Source organism: Trichomycterus rosablanca, chromosome 16 (assembly GCF_030014385.1).
Source record: "Trichomycterus rosablanca isolate fTriRos1 chromosome 16, fTriRos1.hap1, whole genome shotgun sequence".
Taxonomy (NCBI): Eukaryota; Metazoa; Chordata; class Actinopteri; order Siluriformes; family Trichomycteridae; genus Trichomycterus; species Trichomycterus rosablanca.
The window spans coordinates 30,084,152-30,099,138 of NC_086003.1; positions in this window are offsets into that span (position 1 = coordinate 30,084,152).

Sequence of the window (14,987 nt, forward strand, 5' to 3'; positions counted from 1 at the left end):
CAGAGGGTCGCTCGGTTTTATTCCAGTTTGTTTTGTAAATGAGGCTCATTCCAGCGTCATGGGATGAATCGGAACAACGACTGTGCAATCAATCAGGCCCAGCTGTACAAATGCTGTCATATTTTGACCGAACGGGCACAAATCCCCGCAGACACACTTCAAACATCTTGAGAAGCTTCTCAGAAGAAAAGAGGATCGCTCTGTTCTATTACAGTTTGTTTTGGAAATGAGGCGTCCAACCGGCCCAGTCCAGCATCATGGGATGAATTGGAATATCGACTGTAAGATCAATCAGTGCCCAGCCATACAAATGCTGTCATGTTTTCACTGAACGGGCACAAATCCCCACAGAGGGTCACTCGGTTTTATTACAGTTTGTTTTGTAAACGAGGCGACCGACAGGCTCATTCCAGTGTCATGGGATGAATCGGAACATTGACTGTAAGATCAGTCAGTCATCTTTCGACTGAACGGGCACAAATCCCCACAGACATACTTCAAAGTGTGGTGAGAAGCTTCTTAGAAGAGTGGTCGCTCAGTTTTATTACAGTGTGTTTTGGAAACGAGGCGTCCGACAGGCTCAGTCCAGCGTCGTGGGATGAATCGGAACGCCGACTGTGAGCCAGGCCTTCCTGCATCTCAAATTCTGCTGAGACGCTGAGGTTCGTTTTCTCCTGGAGTGTTAGTGTACTGAACCCCGGTGCCAATCGAGTGCTACGTGGCACTAAATCTCGTCGGCCTCGCGCCTGTTTGGCGACCCGGTCTGGACGACAGCACTGGCGAGATTCAAACCGGACGTGGTGGGTCAGTGTAACGCACCCCTGCGCCATCCGAGCGCCCAAGCTGAACGCTTTTATATCACAGCAGTTCTTCCCAATGCCACATCGGATGCCGGCTGATTCCCACCCTCAGTCCGGTGCCAGTCCCGGCGGGTACGGCGCTGCCCCCGGAGCCCGGAGGTGGAATTTTGATCGCTTTATTTTGGCCCGTCCTGCACTTTGTGTGAGGCGTTATCGGTCTCGCGGGAGCGCGGAGGGACTCGGGCCGGTCAATCAGAACGTGCCTGGCAGGGCAGGGCGAGCGGGCGCGGTAGTTAAACGGGCAGCGGGCGCGCACGCCGAGCGGCTGATAAGAGGCGGAGTTGGTAAATGGGAGCGCGGACGGGAGCGCCTCTATTTTCCTTTCAGTTCTTATCGCTTCCGCGCGGCTCCATTAAAACGTTCATCCGCAGAGCAGATAGCGGCCCAGAGGGAACCGGTCACAGCGCCGGGGGGGGGGGGGGGAGGGCACCGGGGCCGGAGTGTGCCAGGCTTTCATTTCATTTAGATAGACGATCACAACGAGACGGACGATAGTTTCATTCCAACGTCCCATTTTAGTGAATTCATTACAGAACACAGAGAGGTTTCATAAGCAGATCAAAAGTATTGGGACACCTTTCTAATCGACTGATTATTAATCAGCGCCCAGCCGTACAAGTGCTGCCATCTTCCATCCTACTGAACGGGCACAAATTCCCACAGACACACTTCAAAATCACATAGCGGTCGTTATATTTTAATATGTTTGGTTTTTGATATGGGGCGTCCGATGAGCTCGCGGTCAAGTGTCCGAATACTTCTGATCACATAGCGTATGTGCATTTATCCCTATTAAGGGCCTTTCTCAGGGGCCCAACAGTGACAACTTGGCCATAATAGGGCTTGAACCAACAACCTTCTGATTGCTCATACAGTGTCGTAAACACAACGACCACCGAGCCGTGACCTCAACCCCATTTAACACCTGTGGGATGAATCGGAACATCCACTGATTGTTAATCAGAACCCAGCCGTACAAGTGCTGTCACCTTCTGTCCTGCTGAACGGGCACAAATTCCCACAGACACACTTCAAAATCACGGCTGTTTTGTTTTTGAAACACGACGTCCCATTTTTGCCGTCTTTAAGGTTCACAGAATGGGAAGCAAATCCCTGCAGTGATGTTCCAAAATCAAGCAAAGGCCGGCTGGTGGAGTAGCGGCGACAGCAGATTTATCCCAGATTAACGACTGCGGGTTCGATCGTGATCGTGAAGCCATTTGCCGTGTTGTGCCGGAGCCGCCGTGACTGATAAACGCACATGAGCGGCGCGGCGATAACGGCGTGTAACGCTCATTAGCGCTACGCTCGGCCGCTCAGAGATTCGTTATCCACACACCGAGCATTTGTTATTGTTCCGTTCAGGCGGATTGAGGACGGAGGTGAGGGACCGGTGACGGGCCGCCGGGCGTGAGAGGCTCCGATGATGGCTGGAGTGCTAGCGGGGTAATTGGGTCGCGCGGTCGGGGCGCTAGGTCTGAATTAGCGGCGCGTGGTCCGCGGCGGGGTCGTGGTTAATGGAACGGATTCGTCCCGCCGATCCACTTCAGCGCTGATTACAGACGCCAGAAGAGCCGCGAGTGCCGGCGGCGGTCGACAGGAAATGCTAATAGATGAGGCTGAGGGATGGACGGTGTCACAATAGATGGACGAAAGTATCTGGACGCCCTGTCTAATGACTGAACTCAGGCGTTTCGGTCACAGCAGGTTGTTGGTTCAAGCCCTGCCGCTGCCAAAATGCCGCTGTCAGGCCCCTAAGCGAGGCCCTTAACCCTTAATTGCTCAAACTGTATTCGATTTGAGAAGTTGTAGCCTAGCGGTTAAGGTACTGGACTAGTAAGCAGAAGGTTGCTTGTTCAAACCCACCAGTACCACTGTTGGGCCCTTGAGCGAGGCCCTTAACCCCTTAATTGCTTAGACTGCATAATGTAAGTCGCTTTGGATAGAAGCGTCCGCTAAATGCCTGAAATGCAAATGTATAACAGAACAGCTTTGGGATGAATCGAAACATCGACTGCGCCCCAGTCACCAGATGCCGTCATCTGTAAACTAAATGGGCACGAATCGCCACAGACGTACTCCAATTCCCCACAGACGTACTCCAATTCCCCACAGACGTACTCCAATTCCCCACAGACGTACTCCAAATCCCCACAGACGTACTCCAATTCCCCACAGACGTACTCCAAATCCCCACAGACGTACTCCAATTCCCCACAGACGTACTCCAATTCCCCACAGACGTACTCCAAATCCCCACAGACGTACTCCAATTCCCCACAGACGTACTCCAAATCCCCACAGACGTACTCCAAATCCCCACAGACGTACTCCAATTCCCCACAGACGTACTCCAATTCCCCACAGACGTATTCCAAATCCCCACAGACGTACTCCAAATCCCTACTGAATACTCCAAATCCTCACAGACGTACTCCAAATCCCCACAGACGTACTCCAAATCCCCACAGACGTACTCCAAATCCCCACAGACGTACTCCAATTCTTCACAGACGTACTCCAAATCCCCACAGACGTACAGACGTACTCCAATTCCCCACAGACGTACTCCAATTCCCCACAGACGTACTCCAAATCCCCACAGACGTACTCCAAATCCCCACAGACGTACTCCAAATCCCCACAGACGTACTCCAAATCCCCACAGACGTACTCCAATTCTTCACAGACGTACTCCAAATCCCCACAGACGTACAGACGTACTCCAATTCCCCACAGACGTACTCCAATTCCCCACAGACGTACTCCAAATCCCCACAGACGTACTCCAAATCCCCACAGACGTACTCCAAATCCCCACAGAATACTCCAAATCCCCACAGACGTACTCCAAATCCCCACAGACGTACTCCAAATCCCTACAGACGTACTCCAAATCCCCACAGACGTACTCCAAAGTCTTGTGAGGAGCTCCATTTTAATACTGTTCACAGTCAGGCGTCTGAATACTTTCGACCGTATATACAGTGCATCCTGGGGCAGGTGGTGTGGGTGCAGCGCAGCTTCAGGGTCCCTGCAAACCTCTCTAACATGCCAGTAGGTAGATTGGTGGACTTTCACCCCTCGGATGGGTGTGTACCAAACTGTAACGAACTGTTGAACCCAGTTATTCCAGGTGGGATCTGGAGCTGGAGCTGGTTGAACCTTGGTAAAGCTGGAAGAGTTGGTGCCGCACAGCTCCAGGGTTCTGGGTTCAAACCATCCCCCTGATGGGTGTTTGGCATGTTCTCCACATCTCCTTGTGTGTTCTTCAGGACACTCTGGCTTCCTCCTTTCCTGGACACGAGTTGTACCCTAGTGGTTAAGGTGCTGGACTAGTAATCAAAAGGTCGCTGGTTCAAGCCCTGCCGCTGCCAAATTGCCACTGTTGGGCCCCTGAGCGAGGCCCTTAAGTTTTAATTGCTTAGAATGTATACTGCAAGTCTAGTTTTGCCCCCTAGGAGTGCCCCCCCCTTCCTTTTTCTTTTGCAGCTTTAACAGTCCCCTCTCTTCAGGGGCATCTGTGAATCGAATGCCATCGTCCCCGTCTAACCACACCCGTCTCTGAAGCCCCCGACCAGGTTCACGACCCGTCTGGAAAAACAGACCGCCAGATTCAGGAAGGTCAGCTCACTGCCCTCTGGTGGACAAACGAAGCAGGGCGGCACCCGAGGGGGTAAACAGTCACGGTAATGGGTTCCTAATCGGAGGGGGATCTGGAAAGACCCCATTACCACCCCCCCTCCAAACCGCGCGAGCCGGAGGTGACCGCGGCGTTATTATTAGCGCTATCATTGATCAGACGGGCGAGGAGTCGCGGATGAAGCGGCATGATGGATCTCATGGCACCGTCTGTCAGGACGTTCGGGGATGGGGGTAGGGGGGCACCGTCTGGGCACCCCACCCGAAACGCCCTCGGTGCCAAAGTTTGGAAATTGCTCTTCAGAAACAATTTTCAGTCCTGGACGTTTATTCTCCCCCGCCTGACACTTCATCGCCCGCTCTCATCATCGCCCTCTCTCAGCGTTTCGGTTCGTGCCAGGGGGTCAGCGTGGGCATCTGGCGTCTCCCCCGAAAACGCCGTCCCATCTAATAACGGAAACGAGAGGAGGTGCTGATGGAGGTATCGGGAAAGGATTTGTGAGGCAGGGTGCAGGCTCATGGTCTACATTCTAGTGCATCCCATACGGTAGCTGTTCAGTGTTCCTTCACACCAAGCTGATTGTGTTTACAGCTGGTGATTTTGGAGTGTGTCTGTGGGAACCTTCAGCGAATAAGAAGGGGTCGGTGGAGCGTGCACGCGTCGGAGGGAGGGCGTGTCAGGCGTGTCACCATCGGGGTCTCCAGTGGAGGAAGAGGAACCGGCTACGACTAAATTCAGAGAATAAGGGAGAAAATGCAGAAATAATTATTATCATCAGGTGGTTCTAAGGTTGTGGTGAATATAATGTAAGTGCAGCTCTAGGTGGCGCCATAACATGCAAGATTGTCCGATCGAGATGAAACTTGGCGCAGTGCTTCAGTGTCCTGTTACGTATTAGAATCCACACCGGGCTAATTCATGCTAGGACCCCAGAAATCGCCACTCGCGGCTTTATTTATATATATTATTTTATCTTTTATTATTTTTTGCATCCACTCTTCCCAGCAGCCTGCACTTTAATCACGACTGGCTGAATTTTTCTAACAGTCGTGCAGCCGTAATGTTTTTATAACGTTCCCATCATTTCTTAGCGGTAAAAGCTTCCAGGTTAGCGTTAGCGTTTATCCACGGCGCTTTATTAGCTATAAACGGGATTATATAGCGGTATTAAACGGCATCGCCGCCGTCGTCCTCTTTTATACCCCATTAAACTGGAGTTTTAGGGTCCGCGGCGCAGCTCATACGTCCGGCATTTCCTGCTCCCTTCCTGCCCGTATATTTCCTGTGCCCAGAGCAAGCGGACCTGCCAGATGACCCCCCCCCCCGCCCACGCCGTACAGTGGGAAACGGTTACACCGCGGCCGTTAAACTTTTATGGCCTGAAATTCCCCGTCCGCTCAGGAATCGCTGGACCGAGTCGAGTTGGGTTTATATCACACCAGCTCAGCACTTTCACCAGTTTCCTGCTCGACAGTTTCGGTCGCCACTCTGCCCGCTGGGCACCGGATTACAGGGCGTGGCCGCTCCCCCGTACCGCCTTCGAGCGGCGATTAGCGGTGAAATATAGCGGCGATTACGGCCCGCGTCAAATGCTCGTGTTACTCTCAGTACAGACGTCAAGGTACGTCGAGATTTCAGTGATCAGCTCGAACAGCCTCACCGTCCCGGGAGGACTTTACACAGGATTCTGGAGTGTGTCTGTGGGAACTTTGTGCCTTGTTGTAACAGGTAAGACTTCTCTGTGCCCATATAAACCAGGCTAGTTTGAATTAATTCAGCCAAAAATATGTGGACGCCTGATCATGATCATCTCATTCCAACCTTCTTCCATCAGCTCGAACAGCCTCACTGTCCTGGGAGGACTTTACACAGGATTTTGGAGTGTGTCTGTGGGAACTTGTGCCAGAAAAGGATTTGTGAGGTCAGGTGCAGGCTCACGGTCTACATTCTAGTTCATCCCAAACCTTCTATGTGATTCCCATATCTTCACTGTAGTTCATCCCTGGGAAGGCATTACACGTGATTTTGGAGTGTGTCTGTGGGAACTTGTGCCTAATTTATTGAAAAAAGGATTTGGGAGGTGGGGCGCAGGCTCACGGTCCACATTCTAGTTCATCCCATACAGTAGCTGTTCAGTGTTCCATTTTGGAGTGTGTCTGTGGGAACTTGTTCCCAATAAGTCAGAAAAGGATTTGTGAGGTCAGAGTGCAGGCTCACAGTCCACATTCTAGTTCTTCCCACACCTTCATTCTAGTTCTCCCTTGTGAAGGCATTACACACGGTTTTGGAGTGTGACTGTGGGAACTTTGTGTCCAGTTATTGGGCCTCTGGCTCATGGTCAACATCCTAGTTCAACCCATTTAGTAGCTGTTGAATGCAGTTGAGGTAAAGGGATAGAAAGGACCTTCCTCAAACTGTTTGCCTGAAATGAACGTTTGCTGGAGGAACAACACCCCCCCCCCCCCATCCCCCGGAACGATCCTCCGCACGGCGGTTTTATTAGCCTCGGGCGTCGGCGCTGGAGGTCGTTCATTATTCCTCTGAAGGCCTCGCGCACATCGCTCAGCGCCGGCTAACCGACGAGCGGCGTAATGAGACGGACGAGGACGAGCAGAATGAATCGCAGGACGCGCGGAAGCACGTGTTAGCACCGCGCCCGTGGATTAATCAACCGCCGCCTTGATTAGCTTCTTATTTATGACGCGGGTCTGCAGGCGGATGAACGCGGGGACGCGAGGGTGCACGGACGTCGTATCAGGACGCCCCGTCTAATAACTGAACTCATGTGTTTCAGCCAGAGCAGTCACTACCAGGGGGAATAAATCTATCATATGAAGGGAATCGGATACGTCCGACTGTGTGGCAACAGTTTGGGGAAGGACCTTCCCCGTTCCTGCACAGAGCCCTGACCTCAGCCACACTCAACAGCTCTGGGATAAACAGATCAGACAGTGCCCAGTTGTACAAATACAAACACTGTCAGCTTTAGACTGAGCGGGCACAAATCCCCACAGACGTACTCCAAAGTCTTGTGAGAAGAGTCCAGTGAAACCCCGTCCTGTTTGCGCTTTTATTGGAGTGTAATGATTTTGGAGTGTGTCTGTGGGAACTTCTGCCCAATTACTCTAGTTCATCCCAATACAGCTGTTCAGTGTTCCTCCACACTAAGATCATTGTGTTTACAGCTGGTGATGTTGGAGTGTGTCTGTGGGAACTTTGTGCCCAGTTGTAAGGTTGGGCGCAGGCTCACGGTCTACATTCTAGTTCATCTCTGGAAAGGCTTTACACAGGATTTTGGAGTGTGTCTGTGGGAACTTGAGCCCAATTAGTCAGAAGGATTTGGGAGGTGGGGCGCAGGCTCATGGTCTACATTCTAGTTCATCCCTGGGAAAGCATTACACATGATGTTGGAGTGTGTCTGTGGGAACTTTGTGCCCAGTTGTAAGGTCAGGTGCAGGCTCACGGTCCACATTCTACTTCATCCCATACAGTAGCTGATTGTGTGTACAGCTGCTGACTTCTCTGTGCCCACATAAACAGGGCAAGTTTGAGTTAGTTGAGCCAAAAGTATGTGGACGCCTGATCATGATCATCTCATTCCAACCTTCGTCCGTCAGCTCGAACAGCCTCACTGTCACATGATTTTGGAGTGTGTCTGTGGGAACTTGTGCCCAATTAGTCAGAAAAGGATTTGGGAGGTGGGGTGCAGGCTCACGGCCCACATTCTAGTTCATCCCACACCTTCTATGGGACACCCACACCTTCATTCTAGTTCATCCATGTGAAGGCTTTACACATGATTCTGGAGTGTGTCTGTGGGAACTTGTGCCCAATTAGTCAGAAAAGGATTGTGAGGTCAAATGCAGGCTCACGGTCCACATTCTAGTTCATCCCATACCGTAGCTGTTCAGTGTTCCTCCACACCAGACGCATTGTGTTTACAGCTGGTGATTTCAAAGTGTGTCTGTGGGAACTTGTGCCCAATTAGTCAGAAGGATTTGTAAGGTGCGGCGCAGGCTCACGGTCTACATTCTAGTTCATCCCATACAGTATCTGGTTTAGGTGAGGCCCTTTCTTGTGGTGATGAGGCATTGAGAAGACAGTTATTTATTAAGATGTGCCGGGGCGCTGGCGTGGGGGGCGCAGGGGGGCCGGGGGCGTGAGGGCGCGTGGGCGACCGCCTATGTTTCATTTTGGGCAGAAACTTTTGTTTTTACGAGCATTATCAGATTGGCGACGTCAGGCACCAGCGCACCTCGGCGAGTCCGTAATAACGGGCGTGTTTTTAAATCAAGGGAACGAGTTCCGCTGTTTGATGAAACGGTGCGGATTAGCCGCGGCGGGTGTGATGTGGGTGCGCGGAGGACCTGACGGATGGCGTTTTCTGGGTGAACGAGATTAGCCTGGCGTGGTTTTATTAGCCGGTGTAAAGCATCCGGGAAGCTTAATGTGATGGACTTGCTCCTTTATGTTCTGCTCTCATTATAAACGTGCAGCTGAAGCGATTCGCCGCCGCCGCGCCCCCCGGAGGATCCGCCGTATTTCACCACGACGACGCCCGAGACTAAACGTACGTGTGAGCCTCACACAGGGTTCGCCAGGGCGTCGCCGAGAGAATACACGCTCCTCTGGGGGCATCCACACCAGCGCTGGGAATTTCAGCTTTGTTACCGGGTAGCTGGGCGCCCCCTAGCTGGCACGATCGGCAGTGCAAACAGTGCAGCGGACAAAATCGGGAACTAGTCTGCTGGGTGGGAAAAGTGGGCAGGGTCCAATTTAAGAAACTCCTAATCGAATGGGCACAAATTTTCACAGTGGCATCAGTCAGGTGACGATGTGATGTGGCATCAGTCGGGTGATGTGACATCAGTCAGGCAACGATTTGGCATCAATCAGGTGACGATGTGCCATCAGTTGGGTGACGATGTGGCATCAGTCAGGTGTTGATGTGGCATCAGTTGGGTGACGATGTGGCATCAGTCAGGTGTTGATGTGGCATCAGTTGGGTGACGATGTGGCATCAGTCAGGTGTTGATGTGGCATCAGTTGGCTGAAGATGTGGCATCATTTGGGTGAATACGTGACATCAGTTGGGTGACAATGTGGCATCAGTGGGGTGTTGATGTGGCATCAGTCGGCTGAAGATGTGGCATCAGTCGGCTGAAGATGTGGCATCAGTTAGGTGACAATGTGGCATCAGTGGAGTGTTGATGTGGCATCAGTCGGGTGTTGATGCGATGTGGCAAGCTTGCTTTGGCATCAGCTCGAGATGTGCTAGCATGTTTTACTGCTGCGCCACTGATTGGACGAGAATCTGAACGTTACCATAGCGATCTGGTCACGTTAGCTACCTGAGCAGAGAAGAACCGTTGGCTAATCCAGGACCGTCGCTAGCAGGCGTTGAAACGCTTCAGCCTGATTCCTTCTCGCTCTTGCTGTGTTTGAATCTCAGCTACGTTGTTCTTCGCTAATCAAAACACAATTAGCTCCAATTAGCCGTATTTATGCGCGGTAATAAAGGTGATGATGTCCAACAATTAGCAATCACGTCGGCGTGCAGCGTTAATTGCCGCGCTGATTCGGCTGGTGGGGGTTTGCGTCCCGCGGGAATCACGGTGATTGTCTGCTGGAGCCGCGGAGACGAAGTGGCGGCCGTAATAAAAACGTCAGATTAATTAGCCGCGCGTGTTTGTTTAGCGCTGACGGACAGATCGAGACGCTGGAAGATTCGGGGGAGTGAACCCGGCCGGTTTAAAAGTATTTGGACGCCTGATTAAGAGCTTGGTATTAAAACAGAGTGAAAAGCCTCAATACAAGTACGTCTGCATGTGGGAATTTGTGCCCGTTCAGCACTTGTATAGCTGGGATTCATAGTACTGATTGATCAGTCGGTGTTCCGATTCATCCCAGAGCTGTTGAGTGGGGCTTCATGTCTTTATAGAGCTCACTGCTGAAACAGGAATGGTCCTTCCCTAAACTGTTTCTACAAAGCTGGAAGCCTTTCCTTGGTAATAGTGGGTGTGGCTGAAACAGCTCTGGGATGAACTGGAACACCGACTGAGGCTTTCTTGACCAACATCAGGGATTGTAAAGGCGCAAATTCCCACAGACGTAGTTCAAAAACTTTGAAATAAACAGTCTATTATAATAATGTTTGTTTTTGAAACTGGACAAGCTCACGGTCTAATACTTTTGGTTGTTTAGTGTTCCAGTTTTGTGCCAACAGTTTAGGGAAGGACCTTTCCTGTTCCAGCATGAGCATGAGCATGAACTCCTGCACAGAGCCCTGACCTCAGCTCCACCCAAGAGCTCTGGGATGCATCAGAACACCAACTGATCACTCAGCACCCAGTCATATAAATACAAATGCTCTCATCTGTTGACTGAACATGCACAAATCCCCACACTCATATCTAACCGGTGTATAAAATTAATCATATAAAATATAGGAAAGGCTTCCAACTTTGTGACAACAGTTTAGGGAAGGACCTGTCCTGTTCCAGTATGAAATAAAGCTTATCTCTGGACTGAATGGGCACAAATCCCCACAGACACGGACGTACTTGTATTGTGGATGTTCACTCTGTTTTAATACCGAGCTCATGATCAGGCGTCCAAATACTTTTGGCCATGTAGTGTATCTGTACATCCCTCATAAGTATTATTATTAAGTTCAGGTGTTTCAACCACACCCATTATTACCAAGGAAAAGACTTCCAGATGCAGAAACAGTTTAGGGAAGGACCTTTCCTGTTCCAGTATGAGCGAGCTCTATAAAGACATGAAGCCCTGACCTGAACTCCACTAATCAGCTCTGAGATGAACCGGAACATCGACTGATCGATCAGCGTACAAATGCTGTCATGTTTTGGCACAAATTCCCACAGACGTCCTTCAAAGTCTTGTGAGAAGCTGGTCGCTCGGTTTTAACACCGTTTGTCTTTGGAGCGAGGCGCCCGACAACGATCAGGCGTCCAAGTACTTTTGGTCATGTCGTGTTTTCCTGATATTAAATAGAAATATCGGCTGGCTGGTTGAAAGTCAACGTTTTAATGTCTCGGTCTCGTGTCAAAAAGCGAGAGAATAAAGGAATACATTTTCATTTACATGCAGCCGAGCAAGAAAACAAAAAAAAGGTTTTAATTAATTCAAATCTTTAATGATTCTGGTTCTGATTCTGGGGTTCGAGGGTTCGAGAGTTAATTACTCATCACTGTGCTGATTTTCCATCAAGAACCGAGACTTACCGAGAACTTCTGATGAAGAACAAACGCGGTGAGACTAAAAACAGAGACAAAACAAACGCAAATAAAAGAACTCTAACTAGAGAAAAAAATAAAACTGAACCAAAACCGGGATCCACCATGATCCACCAGGAACGCTGGACTCCATTCAGCACCATCACAGATCACAGGAACACACAGAGACTCCATATGAAACAAAACCGAAAGCTACTCAATCCACCAATGAGCTCCAACCCAAATGATCACCACAGGGACCAGACGAGGAACTCGGAACAGCTAAAGAACCCAAAACAGTGAGAAGGTTCCTGGAAACCAGAGCCAGACAAGGTTCCGTTTCGTCCCGGAGGTGATCAAAACCGACGCCTGTTAGCACCAAGTCGTCTGGTTCCTCCGAGTAACGTCTGCGCAGGACGAGACGCCGGCGGTAAAGATCAGGTCAGCCCAGACGCCTCTTCAGGAGAAAGGTCTCGCTCGGAGGCTGATAAATGTTAATTACCTGACATTAGCGTGAAGAAACAAGGGTCACGCTAATCAGACGCCGGTCCAGACGCCGGATCCGGGCTGACGGACGCGGGTTCATTTTCCGGAGGCTCGTTTCATTTATATTTGGACGCGGCTGTCAGGAAGGGTGTCGTCCCGCCGTTCATTCCGTCAGACGGAGCGTTAGCATGGCGGTAATTTAGCTGGAGGGGACGCGGGCCGTACAGGTGAGGCGTTCCGTTCGTCAGAATGAACTGAGGTGAAATCTAAGCGCTTGGGTGGCGTAGAGGTGCTGTATGCTAGCCCAGCGCTCAGGGGGCTTCAAGCTCATGCAGCCTAGCCGGGCGCCCAGCAGACACAGCGGGTTACATGCAAGCACACTCTGCCGGCGCTCGTATCCAACTCTTTTAGCCTCCGCGTCAATAGTCTAGCGATGGCGTTTTTCACTCTGTCGCTTCAAGACTTGCTCTTGGTGGTCAGTGGCGTCATTCTGCTTATTCCAGCAAGCTAGTTCAATGCATTTTAGCGCATCTACCTGTGACCTGATCTTGTTGGACGTCTTAGCCTATAAAGAACCCAACGTCTCCGTCTGAGCCAGCTAAACGCTAAACACCAACCTGCTGCTTTAGAGTTAGCTTCTCCATTAGTCTCCTCAGTTGCAGGATCTTCTTTCCAAAAGCTAAGTCGACGACCAAGAGATCTGGAGCTAAAGCGTAGGTGTGGTCCTCGCCCACTGTGCCATCCTCCACCAGTCGTCGTCCCGTCTCGGTCCCCGGCTCACCAACGTCCTCTTAGCAATGAGGGTAATGCATGAGGAGGCGTAGGAGGAAGAGTGAGATTGGCCCTCTCCTCATTCCTGTAGCAACAGCGCCCCCTGCTGTCGCCAGAAAACACGGTGGAATTGAGCATATCCAATTTCCCTGGGGTGCATGAAGAGAATTGAAGGAATTACCTAAAGGAGACATGGGGAGAACATGCAAACCACACAGAGGCCCCCCCGTCTTGCTGTGAGGAAACAGTGCTACCCACCGAGCCATCGTGCCGCCCTACAAGCGGCAACACACAGAGACTCAATATGAACCGAAAGCTACTCAATCCACCACTGAGCAGCAACCCAAATACCGGCAGAGTTTGATCATCAGTGTCAGAAACCTTCCCAGAAGATCGGAGACTGTTAGAACTGCTAAATCGGAGAACAGGAAGCTCCGTCTCCTCTCAGCTCGTCTGGCGTCCCGAGAGTGCGCCCCCCGGCCATACAAACGCTGTCGTCTTTCAACCGGACGGGCACAAATCCCCACAGACACACTCCGAAAGCTTGTGAGAAGCCTCCTTATCAGAGCAGCTGTTGTTCTAGCTGGAAGGAACACACAGAGGTCCAACAAGCTCACAGGGAGAACATGCAAAACTCCATACTGGGAGGACCTTCTTGCTGTGAGGAGACAGTGCTACCCACCGAGCCACCGTGCCGCCGTGCCGCCCTACAGGCAGCACAATAGAAATTCATTTCTGCACTTTTGTTAAAAAGGTTTTAGGTGTTTCTCTTCTCCCTCCACGTCGTTTCTTCACCCCGAGCTCCAGAATATTTGGGTCACGGGTACGACAGAGGTTACGGAGTCGGAATATAAATTTACTAGCCAAGGAGAAAAACCTTTTTTTTATTTATTATTATTTAAAGGACGTAATTAATAATCAGAGCGGCGCGTTTATGAGCTTCAGAAGTCAAAAAGAAAAAAAAAAGGTTAAAAATTAATAAAATTAAAATAGAAATATGATCAGGGGCCGGTAGAGGGCGCGTGTGAGCCGTGAACCGGGACCCTGAACTGGAGTCTCAGCTCACTGTAATAAATCACTGATGTAAAGAAAACGATCTGCTTCTGACCTTGTAGAAACAGTTTAGGGAAGGACCTGAGCACAAAGAAGCTCCAGTGTCCAGCACAGAGCCCCACCCGACAGCTCTGGGATGAACCGGAACGCCGACTGATCGATCAGCTGCTGTCTTTGTTAAACTGACCGGACACAAATTCCCATACACAGACATCCTTCAAAGTCTTGTGAGAAGCTTCTAGAAAGAGTGGTGTCCAAATACTTTTGACCACAGTGTCCCTCTATTTTTAGTGGTTAGAGCTTTGGGCTATCAATCGGATGATTCTCTGCCATGCAACCACTATTGGGTCCTTGAGCAAGGCCCCTAACCCTGTTTGCTCCAGGGGCGCCGTTCAATAACTCACACCTCAACTTCCAAACATGCTGGTACATATAGAAAAAGAATTTCATTGTACTGCACATGCCATAGACTTATCAAAAGGTCGCTGGTTTAAGCCCCACCACTGCCACACAGCCACTGTTGGGCCCCTGAGCAAGGCCCCTAACACTGTCTGTACAATACCTGACCCTGCGCTCTGACCCCAACTTCCCAAACGAACTGGGATACGTGGAAGCAGAATTTCATTGTACTGCACATGACATAGGCAGACTATCCTGAAACTAGTCATCAAAAGGTCGCTGGTTTAAGCCCCACCACTGCCACGTTACCTCTGTTGGGCCCTTAAGCAAGGCCCTTAATGCTGTCTACTCCAGAGGCACCGTGCAACCTAACATACTTAACTTTGATTGGTAGCTTTATTGCTGTACAGTGCAGAATTGGGCAGCACAAATTCCCACAAACATGCTTTGAAGTCCTGTGACACGCCCTATCAAAAACAAAAGCTGAAAATATCACACACACACACACACACTGTGTGTGTCTTAATTAAGGGCAGT